Below are 13,029 nucleotides of genomic sequence, written 5' to 3' on the forward strand. Positions count from 1 at the left end.
CTGTCCGTTAAGTATTCAGAACTATTTCAGTTATTCAATCAAGATGCACTCGACAAATCTATTGTCAGTTGCTATTGTCTGTAAGTGATTTCTTTCTGTAATTTAAGTCTCAAGCTAGCTCTAGTGCTCATTGATTGATCATTAATTACCTGTAATTATATATCCTAACTATATATTCTTTTCTGTGGTATTATGCAGGATGAAGAAGTATGAAATGAAAAAAGCTGGACGCTATGGCATTGGGTTCATTGACCCAAATACCGTTAATGAATACACATGAAAATTGGAATGGTGTAGACAAGATGTAGAGAAAAACATGGTAGAGTTCTTGAAGCGCCTCAATAGCAATGAAGATATACTGCTTCCTTACAACTTCGAGTGAGTCACACTGTCTTGTACTACAAATTCTATTTTTGCTTACTAGCTAGATGTTAATAAGTGTATAGGGTTTAGGGTTATAATTGATTAGTGTTATGCACATGCCCGCTTAATTTATACATGCAAACGTATGCGCATGCAGCTTCCACTGGATCTTGTTAGACATTAAAGTTGACGAAAGAAAAGTTGAAGTACTGGACTCACTACTTAAAAAAGATAGTGACTACAACATCGTGAAGGGGATAGTCGACATGTTATTTCAATCATTATTAACTATATCTCGACCTATTTAGTTCTTCATTTCCTGATATGAACTATTTTTAATAACCCCTTTATTAATTTTCTTTGCCGGCGGGCAGGGCTTGGGCAAAGTACATCAAGGTGACTCCAGGAAAATGGCGACAAAAGCTATGTTGGTATCGACCCAAAGTAAGTAATTAAGTAGTACTAGCTAGCTAGCTACCATCTCTTTAATTCTTGTTTCAATACCATTAATTAATTAACATGCTTGATTAATAATTATCTGATTAAATTCTATTCTCGTAAAGGCCCTGAAGCAGGCGCCGGGGACTGAAGTGTGTGCATACTACGTTTGTGAGAACATTCGCATGATGGCTTCCGAAAGGAGCAGATCTGATAGACAGGACTGGGTACGTTTGCCAGAACACTATTCACAAATCTTACATGATTGTCGATATCTAGTCACACAACTAATACACATGCATATTGATCTCCTTCTTAACAGTTCAAAGAGGTGCGGGACCAGCTCCTACCAACAGAGCGCATACAAGCACTTCAAGAGGAAATAGCGGGATTTTTGCTCGACCAGGTCATATATCCCAAAGGAGAATACTATTACCCGCTACCGCCCCATGAACCACTTGTCATCGTGCTCCGAAGGCACCAAGGCAACATGTAGGAGAAATTGTATATATATATATATATACATGTGTATGTGTGAATAATTAATGATGGTTGTGAGACATTCGATTATATATATATGATCGGTTCTACGAGAAAATCTATTTATATATATGCATAACGTGTACAATATGTAGTATCGTAAAATACCAGCAAATAAAAAAGAATTAAATGGAAAACACAAAATTAATGGAATAATAAAAATTAAAACCAAACCCCCCCCCCAAACATTTAGTACCGGTTGGTGCTACCAACCGGTACTAATGGTCTACCAGCACCCGGGCCTGGCTCGTGCCACGTGGTGGCACTTTAGCGCCGGTTCGTGCCGAACCGGTAGTAAAGGGGGAGGGGGGGGGCTTTAGTCTCCACTCTTTAGTGTCGGTTGCAGAACCGACACTAAAGGCCCTTACGAACCGGCGCTAAAGCCCGGTTCTGCACTAGTGAAAAGTCAATTCTCAAATGAAGTTGTTGGTCCAACAAATGAAAATGCACATAGACACCACTCAATTTGCGTCCTCTCCGTTGTCACTAGTGCCATCGTCGACGGTGGTATCATCATCAATGACTTCTTTCTTGAAGTTTTCTTGCGTTCAAGTCTCGTTGCCGCGAACTCCACCGGAAGCACCTTCATTGCCATCTCCCATGCCGGTCATATTGCCACCGAAGCCATCTCCCATGTCACTCATCATGTTGCCACCGAAGCCACCTCCCATGCCACTTATCATGTTGCCGCTGAAGCCACCTCCCATGCCGGTCATGTTGCCGCCAAAGCCACCTCCCATGCCAGTCATGTTGCCGCTGAAGCCACTTTCCATTCCACCTCTCATTCCTCCGAAGCCACCATCCATGTTGCCACCAAAGCCACCTCCCATGTGTCCACCAAATGCACCTTTCATGGAACCACCCATCATGTTCATGTACCCTCCCATTCCACTTCCCATTCCTCCTCCCATGCCAACTTCCATTCCTCCCATGGGACCTCCCATTCCTTCTCCCATCAGGCTTCTCATGAGCATTTGCTTCTTCATGAGCATTTCATCGCGACAAAGTTCGACATACACCTTTGCCTTGGCATCAAGAGTGGATGTGCCCATGAACATAAACTTGAGTGCCTTCTCCTCGATTATCTTCATCTTCTCGGCCGCCGCTTTTCTCTCCTCAAGCTCAACCTTTCTCTCCTCGGCCGCCGCCCTCCGTCGCTCGGCTTCACTCCTCTCCTCAATTTCTTTGAGCTTCAACAATTTTTTTCTTCTGCATACTCTTTCCTCGCCATGACAACGGCATCAAATCCATCCTTCAGATCATTGTCTCCGACCTTGGGCCCCTTCACTTTATTAGTTCCATTGGGCCTATATGATTTAGTCGCCAAGTGATGAGTGGGGCTCCTTCTCTCCTCACCCGGGGCATCATCTTCATCCTCCACCACCACACTTTTCTTCTTCGAAGCATCAAAAACTTCTCATGAAAGCTTCATCATCATTTGAATAATCATCATTTGTCACATTTGTGGCGCGCATGAAAGCTTCATCATCGATACTACAAATGGACGTATACACAATCAACTACACATTCCATTGGAATCGACAATTGGAACAACAAAGAAATGCACAAGATTTTTTTTACCTTTGCGACATATAATCGAACATGGATGCGGTTGTCGTCAGCGTGGACACATCTTCCTCCATGGCCGCCGGCGGCGGAGGAGGAGGTGGATGAGGAGCACCGTGGCCGGATGAGGATGGCATGGTCGCCGGCGGCTATGAATCGCCCGCCAAAGCCGCGTCCGGCTTTGAGATTTTTGCCGGCCGACCATGGTTCCCGCCGGGTTGCGGCCCCGCGTCGCCGGCCGCCTGACGTCTCCACCGCAAAGCTTGGCGGCCCCTTTCTTCTTTGCAGCCTCCGGCGCGAGGGCGACCGGCCGGGATGGGGCAAATTGGCGCGGCGGCGGCAAGGAGGCGGAGGCGGCCGCATTGGGGATAGTTGTCGCGGAGGCGGCCGCCGTGGCGAGGTGGGTCAGGGCACCGGCGGCGGAGTCAGAGAAGGCGGCGGGGTCATCGGCGTCGGCGGGCGGGCGAGAGTCGGGCGGCGGCTGGTCGTGCGGAAGGGGAAAGAAGTGGTAGTTGGGTGTTTGGCGGGCGGACGCGTTTTTACATCTCCTGTAGGTGGAGATACAAATTTGCACTGCGAGGTGTTGTAGTTTATATCTCCGGCCGGGAGGTGGAGATGTAATATTTTGGCATCTACGCCATCTGTTGGAGCAGCGTTTTGGGGCCTTGGAGATGCAAAAGGTTGTTATTTTTACATCTACATCTTATATTGGAGATACTCCTATCTAGTGTAGTTTTGTTTAATGGAAAATGAAAAAAACAGATTTAGGAGAAAAAAGAGTTGACGAGGCAGCTTCACCTGAAAACGGCCATCCCATCAAAAACTGGCTATCCCCTTCTCCGAGTCGGCAAATTTGACAAATTTAACCTATAGACGAAATCAAATCACAGAATGAACTATCCGTGAAACTATTTCACGCGGCTGACCTTTTTGTGTGACGCCCGACACGAAGGCGCCACACTACACTGTGCAACGCCTCACAGATAGGCGCTACACGGCCAGCGTCGCACCCGTGTGATCAGAAAATTACTAAGTCAGTGTGCAACGCCTGAGAGCTAGGCGCCACACTATACAGTGTAGCGCCTAGCTCCTAGGCGTTGCACTAGTGCAGCGCCTAGCTCCCAGGCGTTGCACTAGTGCAGCGCCTAGCTCCCAGGCGTTGCACTAGTGCAGCGCCTGAGAGCTAGGCGCCATGGGTCAGCCGCGAAATAGTTTTACGGACAGTTCATTCTGTGATTTGATTTCGTCTATAGGTCAAATTTGTCAAATTTGCCCTCCGAGTCCCCAATCCTGAAGGCACCCAGCCGCCGCCGCCGCAACCCTACCAATTCCAGCCGCCACCCCTTCGGAGAACCATAGCCAGCGCTCGCGGCGGACACACGGCATGGCGGAGCCGATGTCCAGACTCACCAACGACCTAATCGCGGAGATCCTGTCTCGCGTGCCCTACAAATCACTCTGCATCTGCAAGTGCGTCTGCCCGGCCTGGCGCGGCATCATCGCCGACCCCGCCAACCGGAACAAGATGGCGCAGACCCTGGCCGGCTTCTTCTACCGCATCAACGACGAAGCCACGGCCGAGCCCCGCGGCTTCGACGGCGTCAAGTACGCGGATGTGTCTGCCTTCCCGTGGTCGCGCCTTCCACTGCCGCCTGACAGCGTGGACTCTTTCCTCTCCCTCGAGGATTCATGCGATGGATTGTTTCTTATCAGCATTCACATGGGCGCCCTTGCTGGAAATTTTCGCTACATGGTCTCCAATCCAGCTACCAGTGAGTACGCTCTGCTGCCTCACTCTGGCTACGCCGGCGACTGCTGTCGGCCTTACCTAGGTTTCGACAGTGATGTGTCCACTCAAGAGTTCCATGTGTTCCAGTTTGAACTGGAAAAATGGGTTGCGAGTGGAGTGAAGATCTACTCTTCAAAAACTGGTGCGTGGGTGTCAATGAAAATCCAATGGGGCATCCAAGTTGGCTTTTGCTGGCGTCAGCCGGGAGTTTTCCATAAGGGGTGTCTGCACTTGCTCGTACGTCAGCTTGGGTTGGCAAAAAAGAAGTTTGTGTTAGCAATAGTTGATGCAGAAGGGCTAAAATGGAGAATCATCCCGCTGCAAGATCTGCTGATCCGAGTTTCTCGGGTTTTGTCGGAAAGTCTGCCGGACACCTATTTTATATCGACACCGACGGTATTGAAGGACACAGCTTCAAAGCATTTTCGACTATATTAGTTCATGTTCTTGGTGTTGAGATTTATCAGCGGGATGTTACTGATCTAGATGACAAATGCATGCATTGGAAATTGTTGCACAAGCCTTCAGTTGTAGTGGATCCAAAGAGGATGTTTCTGCTCGGCTTCGACCTCCAAGTCATTGGAGTACACCCACATGCTAATATAATCTTCTTTGTAACTCATCAGAACAATGAACTGATTGCGTACGATCTGGATCATCAGAACAGCACAGTTGTATGTCACATTGAGCCTAACTACCAGAGGTTTAGTCCTTTTTTCTCATATGTGCCATTGTTGTCCCGCCTACCACTGCATGGAGGAATAAGACCGGCAACTCCAAATTGATGGATGTTCTGCTGATTAACTGTTGAGCAGTCATCGGTAAGGTGCCCCTTTGCGTTCTTAAGAGTAATCTTTCTTCACAAAGATTCAAATAGAGATATTGTTGTTTTGGAAAATGCCAACTTCAGTTTTCAGTTTGATCCGTGCTCTTTTTCATATATAGCACCGTCTCTGGTTGCATGCTTCCCTTATGGACGTGTTGGCATGGGTTGCAGTATGTTGACTATATCTTTTGATGTGCAACAAGTAGAGTTGTATGAGACACATTAGTGTTTCCTCTTTTGATTTTTGTGACGTTTTACTTGTTTAGCTAAGCAAAAATTGTTTATGTTCTGCTATTTGCGCATAGAATCTGCATTGGTCGGTTCTATCTAGGTGTTGGCACTGCTAAGATTTAATTGGTCTCTTGTTTTTCCTGGTTTCATGCATATGTAAAGTTTGCATACGTGTGCAGCTAGCATTTAATGTTATTATGATAGTTCAGATGGTTGAGAAATGTATGGTGATGACACGTCATCCTAGCTTGTTTATATTCAGTGTCAGAAAATTATCATATTCTCCTAATGGGACTTGAATTTCTTTTTGCTCTTTTTTCTTGTAAGTGCTCCAAGTTGAAACTATGAGACCAAAGTATCTAGTTTCGTTTTCCCTGTCCTGTTTAGAACTTTCGATTTAGTCGGTGTGTGATCAAGTGCTGGAGCGGGCCAGGCACCCCTAATGCCAACAATTATGTTTCTTCCATGAGAGGCACTTTTATCTTCTTCTAGGAGAGACAGTAATGTCGTTTCTTTACCCTCCCCCCCATGCCCAATTCTGTGTGATGACCTTCGTAGTTATATTTCACTATAGTTCATAAACCATCTAAGTAACTATGTTCCAATTCCAACAGCTTCAGATGAAGGTGCATCCCTGATTTGTAGCTATTAACTCATCACGAACAAACGGAACTGAAAACCTTAGCCCTCATCTGTGGGATCTTCGTCTCTCTCTGAACCTGATTGCTTTTTCTAGCATCTTTTCAAGATTCTGTGTCAAAATCAAAGGTAGTTGCCTTGCCTCTACCAGTACCAAACAGATAGTGTAATTGCAGTATGAGTAGAGTTAAGAATTTCACGGACATGTTTACAGAATAGTGATAGTTTTTTCCAGTAGATAAGCATGTCAGGGATAGTCTGAGCCGGTGCTTGTTAAGGTTAGCACTTAACACATGCATTTTAGCTAGAATTAATGTAATTGTATTGATGTTTAGGCTTTCACTTTATACAACCTTTTGTTGCTTTAACCTATTTCCTTTCACACTCCCTGCTTATTTCCTGGCTTCCTACTTTTGTTGGATTGATTGGTTATCTACTGCTTTCCGCAGGCAACTCCCATTGTCAGTGTGTACTCCACTGAATAATGTGAAATATATTGCCTGCTAAAACCTTGCATACCCATTGTGCTGCTCTTCTCCCTCTTGCTAGTAACGACCTACAGTTAGATCATTACTCCTTGGACAGAATTTTGTTAGCTCTGCACTAGTCCTTTATAAATATGGTTACCACTGTTCATGTGAAGTTCTTAAAAGTCTTCTGTAGAGTCAACTTTTCAGTAAGATATACTCCCTCCGTTCCTAAATACTTGTCTTTCTAGGCATTTCAACAAGTGACTACATACGGAGTAAAATGAGTGAATCTATACTCTAAAATATGTCTACATACATCCGTATGTGATATTTATTTGAAATGCCTAGAAAGACAAGTATTTAGGAACGGAGGGAGTATGTACTAATTTGGAGAATCTTTGCTGTTTTTGTGTAACCATCTGTCTTACGAGGAGGCGACAAGAAGCAGTCTTTCTTTTATCGTGTGTTGGTACTCTATTCTGCAAATTCAAATAAACTGTGGTTCAGTCACATGAAACCTCAGATTTGATGTTAGCAACTTTTTCAGAGATCAGATGGGTATTTTTTTAGAGAAGGAGGATCACCCAAAGCCTCTACACCTGAGTGATGCATGCAGCCATTTTATTAATCATTCACAAAAGACCTTACAAAAAAATACAACAGTAAGTCTAAAACCACACCGTCTAGGCGACAACTGCCGCTACTCCTATCCAGGTGATGAAGGGATGCTGATAGTCCGGGCCTAATACCACAGACATCGCAGCCAAACCTAACATCTAAGACCCGAGGCCCCAACCAAGCCACATGTCCGGTATGGGGCACACACCGGTTCGACGCGCTCTTAGAGGCCGCCGCCGCCAACTGTCGCTACTCCATCTTCAGAGCTGTACCGACGCATCATCCTTGCCCGATCTAACTGCCGTCAGCGCCACCATGACGCCCAATGGCACCACCACCCTACGCGCGAACTGCTGAGCACGTCGCGGTCGTCGCCGGTACACCTCAGCACCATGCCGCCAAGTACCACCAGCCGACACAGCTTGAAGTCTCTGAGAGATCCGTCGTGCGTAGCACCTGCCGACTAGGTATGACAAAGCGTAGCACCTGTCGGCCAGGCATGACTTCACATCTTCACCGAAGCTCCGTGCAAGACGAAGCCGCTCCACCTCCTGCCTCTGACTACCAGCACTGCTCCACAAACGATGCTCCCAAGAGAGAAACGCCATCATAGTGCCGCCATTGTCCGATCTGGAAGACCAGATCCTAGGGTTTCCCCCAGAGCAGTACGAGTGGGTCGACATAAGTCACACGATGATGCCCTCATCAAGGTAATGACGTAGAACGCCGCCATCGCCCGCCGCCGGCTCTGTTTTCACCGGCAACTATGTCTCCCCGACTCGCAGCCAGTACTGCATCACGGATCTGGAGATCCGAACACCCAGCCTCAGGCCGACCACCTCTGACGGAAGAGATGACCACCACCGCCGGTCGCATCGGTCAGAACAGATCTGGTCGGAGGTGCCACCGACGAGGCCACCAGGCCCCCCACGCCGCCACCGCCGATTTGAAGGCGGTATGCACGACACCGCAGCCTAGCTGGCCGTCGCCGCCACCGGCCGAAAAGGCCAGCCGCTGCACCCGCAACCCATGTCGCCGTCCATGGTTGGGCCGCCTGCCGCACCTAGCCACCGCCGTCCGAGGACGGGCCGGCCGCCCGCCACCTGCCGCAGCCATCCGCCGCGCCGCAGAACCCAGATCAGCCGCGCCGCCACACGCCAAGGATCCCGCCCCAACCCGGAGACGCGTGAGAGAGGAGATCCCCGCCACCGCCATGGCCCCCGGGCTTAGCCCGGCGGCGGCAAAGGAAGAGGAGGAGGGAGTTCGCGGCAGCGGCGGCTAGGTTTCTTGGCTCCGCCCGAGTCGCCCTAGGGGGTGAAGCGGACACTATGTAGTGTGCTGTTTTTAGCATGTGTGCTTCTGCCTGTACCCACCCCTCCAGGCAACAGCCTTGAGGGTGTGTCTTTGTATCGCAGGTTTGGTTATCGTTGCCGGCTTCTATCAGTTTTCTTAGCAACTTTTCTGTTAGTTCCGTAGGATAGTTTGTTTTGCTTTTCCAAAGGGCATCTAGACCGGGCAAAAAGTGAGCCCCTAAATCCAAGGAGTGGCCGGTCATTCCTCAAGTATCCGCGTGCACAACAATCTCCCTCCTAGCAAATCCTCAAATCCATACAATATCATGCAGATTCTTAGACCATGAAAACTTCTGATCTATTCATCTTCAATCATGGCAGTACAACGAACACCAGAAATAAAAGATTTACATCCAGATTCTTAGACCATTAGCGACGATTACAAACACTGAAGCGAGCGAAGGCGTGCCGCCGTCATCGCCCCTCCCTCGCCGGGGCTGTGCAAAACTTGTTGTAGTAGACAGTCGGAAAGTCTCGTGCTAAGGCCCCATAGGACCAGCGTACCAGAACAGCAATCGCCGCTGATGAAGTGTAGCGTAGATCGGAAGAATCCAACCTGGAAACAGACGAACGGAGACGAACGACAACCAAATCCGAGCAGATCCGATCTGTCGGAGACACACCTCCACACGCCCATCGAGGATGCTAGGCACACCACCGGGATCATGCAACATACATTAAACATACATGCTATCGGACATCAAAATTTGACATGTTCTACTGCTGCCCTTGCCCTTGTTGTCTTTATCGTGGAAGCAGTGGTTCAAGATGTAATATGGATTGAGCCAGATCTACTCACTCCCGGAGTTGTCTGGTTTGTCACCCTCCTCCTCTTTGGGAAAGGGGAGGGGGGGGGGGTCCGACGAGGGCAAGAACCGCCGAGGTCTCCTCCTTTACGAGGGCATGCGCTATCCAGGCTTGCCACTTCGTGAGGATAAAGGCATAGTCACCCTCCTCTTTGGGGGGGGGGGGGGGTAGTCGACGAGGGCAGGAACCGTCGGGGTTTCCTCCTTTACGAGGGCACATGATGTCCTGGCTTGCCACTCCGCGAGGATAAAAACATAGTCACCCTCCTCCTCTTTGGGGGAGGGCAGTCCGACGAGGGCAAGAACCACCAGGGTTTCCTCCTTTACAAGAGGGCAGGGGTTGCGCCGTCGGCCTGAGCCATCCGATTGGGCGCGACGATACCTCTAGCCGACGCTCGCCATCTCTGGCTCTACCGCGGTCACGAGCCTCAAGCCGTCGGTGTGTGTCGGATCTAAGCGCCCCTTGTGCGGATGCAATGAATTCCCGTCGGAGCGACTCCAACTATAGAGTTGGGTTTCTCCCGGGACTAGCGAAGCGCCTGTCGAATGGCTAGCTCGTCCTCGTCCTCGCATGGGACGAGGTCCAAGTCGATGAATTCGAAGTTGTCGGACATGATATCCACTGCCCGTCATGCCGTAGAAGGTCAGAGATCGTCGCTTGGATTCTGTTTTGTGCTTGCCGTCGTGCCCTATCTCTATTCTCTACCTTGATGCTTTGTCCAAAACCGACTTACACGGATCAGAATTTCAGAAAACTGATGAATACCAAATGTGAGAAATTTAATAAGAAATCAAAATATATACACAACTTTCTATGGGGATCTCCTATAGGGCGCATAAGGCGCTGGGAACGGAGCGAGCACGCACCCCCCGCTCACCCTTCGCACCGAAATGGGCCGGCCCATCTGCGGGTCGGACGCTGCCTGTCTTTTTCTTTTCCTTTTATTTTTTTCTTATTCTCAATAATTTCGGGTATCAAAAAGTTTTAAATTTCAGAAAAAGTTGCTAATTTTGAATAAACAATTATGATCCCAAAAAAGTATTCATGATTTCAAAAAATTGTTTGGGAATTCAAAAACTGTTCATGAAGTTGTAAAAAAATGGTCATGAATTTAAAAATGTTCGTGAAAAATGTTCACGAATTTGTAAAGATGTTCATGATTTCAAAAAATTATTATTAAATTAATGAAATGTCCATGATTCAAAAAAAATGTTCATGATTTCAAAAAATGTTCTCGAATTCAATAACATGTTCATGATTTAAGAGAATGTTAACAAATTTCTAAAAATGTTCAACATATCAAAAAAATGTTCACGATATCAAAATAATGCTCGTGAGTTTTAGAAAATGTTCACAATTTCGAAAAAATGTTCATGAATGCTAAAACTTTCAGATAAAATGTTCACGAATTTAGAAAAATGTTCATGATTTAGAAACAAATCACGGTTTTGAAAAAATGTTCGTGAGTTTAAAAAATGTTCACGGTTTGAAAGAAATGTTCATGATTAAATAGAAATCTTCACGAATTTGCAAAATCAAAATCTCAATTTTTTTAAAATCATGTGTTTAAAAAATGTTCATCACTAAAAAAGAGAACGAATTTAAAAGATCTTTGCAAATTAAAAAACAAGAATAAAAATGATAACATAAAAATAAAAGAAAACAGAAAGATGATCAAAAAAGAAAAAGAACAAATCGAGAAAAGGAAAAGAAAGAAAAAACTGAAAGAAAAAATAAAACAAAAACTGAAAACCCGGTTCAGGGAAGGTTCTAGAACCTTCCCAAAACCGGTTGGGGTGAAACCACCGAATCGGCCGGCCCATAGAAACAACAATGCGCGAGGGGGTACACGCTATGTCGGTTGGCATCGACCTACGCGCTATATAGGAAGTACCAAATGTGGCGCCCCTACGTGCCCGGCGGGCCGGCCCGATTAGCACCTCGGTCGTGCTTGGGCCGCACGCTGCAGTACTCGGGCAGGCATGGCACGACCTGTCTAATAATCGTGCCCCTGCGGGGCGTGCTGTGCCAGGCACAATTATAATGGGCCGGTCCGTGCTGGCCCGTTTGACCAGCTCTGACACTACCTACCCCGCCCCATCACCACCTCATTCCCCACTCGGAGTACCCAGTCCTAAAGGCACCCCGCCGCCGCCGGCGGCCATCGAGGTTTCCTCCTTTACAAGAGGGCATCCTCGGTTTAACACGGTGTGTGACTCGGCCTCCGCCGAATGTCGTGCCTTCTCCCTTCCATGGGGGCATGTAGGTCCTCTACTATCCGTGTTCGTGTCGTTTGGTGGCATTGACCTCAGACTCTGAGCCTGAAGTCGCAGGAGACGAGGCTCCACCGAAGGGGTTGTGTCGTCGGCCCGGGCCATCCAATTGGGCGCGTCGATATCTCTGGCTGTACTGCCGTCACGAGCCTCAAGCCGTCGGTGTGCGTCGGATCTAAGCGCCACTTGTGCGGATGCAATGAATTCCCGTCGGAGCAACTCCAACTATAGAGCTAGGTTTCCTCTCGAGACCGGCGAAGCGCCTGTTGAATGGCTAGCTCCTCCTCGTCCCCGCATGGGACGAGGTCCAAGTCGATGAATTCAAAGTTGTCAGACATGAGATCCACTGCCCGTCATGCTGTAGAAGGCTGGAGATCGTCTCTTGGACTCTGTGATGTGCTTGCCGCCATGCCCTATCTCTATTATCTACCTTGATGCTTTGTCCAAAACCGACTTACACGTATTAGAATTTCTGGCAACCGATGAATACCAAATGTGAAAATTTTAATAAGAAATCGAAATATATACACAACTTTGTATGGGAAGTACCGAATGTGGCGCCCCCACTATCCATCCAAAGCTGGCCAAACGGGCCGTGCCTGGCATGCCGGCCTCGGTCGTGCCTGGGCTGCAGCACTCGGGCCGGCACTGCACGGCCCGTCTAATAATCGTGCCAGGCACACAATTACGACGAGCCGGGCCGTGCTGGCCCGTTTGACCAGCCCCGCCCCGCCCCATCACCACCACCTCATTCCCCACTCCGAGTCCCCAATCCTGAAGGCACCCCCCGCCGCCGCCGCCGCCGCCGGCCATCTCCCGCCGCAACCCTACCAATTCCAGCCGCCATTCCTTACCAAGAAACGTAGCCAGCGCTCGCCCCGTACACACGGCATGGAGGAGCCGATGTCCACGCTCACCCACGACCTAATCGCGGAGATCCTCTGTCGCGTGCCCTACAAATCGCTCTGCATCTGCAAGTGCGTGTGCCCGGCCTGGCGCGGCATCATCGCCGACCCCGCGCACCGGAAGAAGATGGCGCAGACCCTGGCCGGCTTCCTCTACCGCATCACGGCCGATTCCGCCGAGCCCCGCGGCCACGCCGTCAACTACGCCGACC

Source organism: Triticum aestivum, chromosome 7D, assembly GCF_018294505.1.
Source record: "Triticum aestivum cultivar Chinese Spring chromosome 7D, IWGSC CS RefSeq v2.1, whole genome shotgun sequence".
In the NCBI taxonomy this organism is placed as follows: Eukaryota; Viridiplantae; Streptophyta; class Magnoliopsida; order Poales; family Poaceae; genus Triticum; species Triticum aestivum.